The sequence below is a fragment of the Coenobita brevimanus genome, chromosome 10 (genome assembly GCF_032717465.1).
Source record: "Coenobita brevimanus isolate Jiangsu-jjx chromosome 10, ASM3271746v2, whole genome shotgun sequence".
NCBI classification, from domain to species: Eukaryota; Metazoa; Arthropoda; class Malacostraca; order Decapoda; family Coenobitidae; genus Coenobita; species Coenobita brevimanus.
The window spans coordinates 5,073,094-5,073,848 of record NC_136963.1 but is presented as its reverse complement, the minus strand read 5'-3'; the positions used below and the strand labels follow the sequence as shown (position 1 = coordinate 5,073,848).

Genomic DNA, 755 nt, shown 5'->3' with positions numbered 1-755 from the left:
TACCACCACCACTACCACGACCACCACTACCTCCACCGCCACCACCACCATCATCATCATCATCATCTAGGCTTTGATATGAAAAAAATGAGATATAAGAAGGTTCTCTCTCTCTCTCTCTCTCTCTCTCTCTCTCTCTCTCTCTCTCTCTCTCCGCAGGTGAGTGAGATTATTACATTTAAAAACTGATGTAGTCAAGGGATAATGGGCCCTGATGTGGCATTTTGTACATATTTTAGATAAATTGTTGACACACTATTTTCGAAAACGTACAGAAAAGTTATTGAGACATTGTAATATATTAGAGAATAATTACATACGAATTTGAAACAATTTGAATATTTGAAATCAACGGACTCATGACAATATGAAATAGTAAGTCGTTATACAGTTGGCATTATGGATATAGCCCTAGAAAAATATATTTAAGTATTTTGGAATATATTAATGATGAATATATAGGAATTATGACCTAAAATTGAAAAGGGGATAGCGAAGGAAAATGGGCTCAGTTTGCGCGCGCAGACATTCCAAGTAAGAGTTATCCAAGTGGCCTCCAGTCTCTTGTATCCTGCTGTATCTGCTGTAGTGCCTCTCCAGGACCCTAAATACATTACAGAAAACCGTACTACAACACCCTACAGCTGTATCGACTACTACAAAGGTGAATTAGCCGGTATAAATGAGAGAGAGTTTGAATGGAAGTGATTTTCCGAGAGAGAGAGATTTGGTATTTTGAATTTTTGCATATTCTG

The 755-nt window shown here is 37.5% G+C and overlaps 1 protein-coding gene across 1 annotated transcript in view; it reads left to right on the top strand.

The window, feature by feature from the left end:
- The first annotated feature begins 579 nt into the window (after window positions 1-579).
- The window catches only part of LOC145410196 (cilia- and flagella-associated protein 36), a 20,868-nt gene continuing 20,692 nt past the window's right edge, over window positions 580-755 (top strand). The window contains exon 1 of the mRNA XM_080280402.1: window positions 580-664. The gene's annotated coding sequence lies outside the window, so the exon portion shown is untranslated. The remainder of the gene's footprint in view (window positions 665-755) is intronic.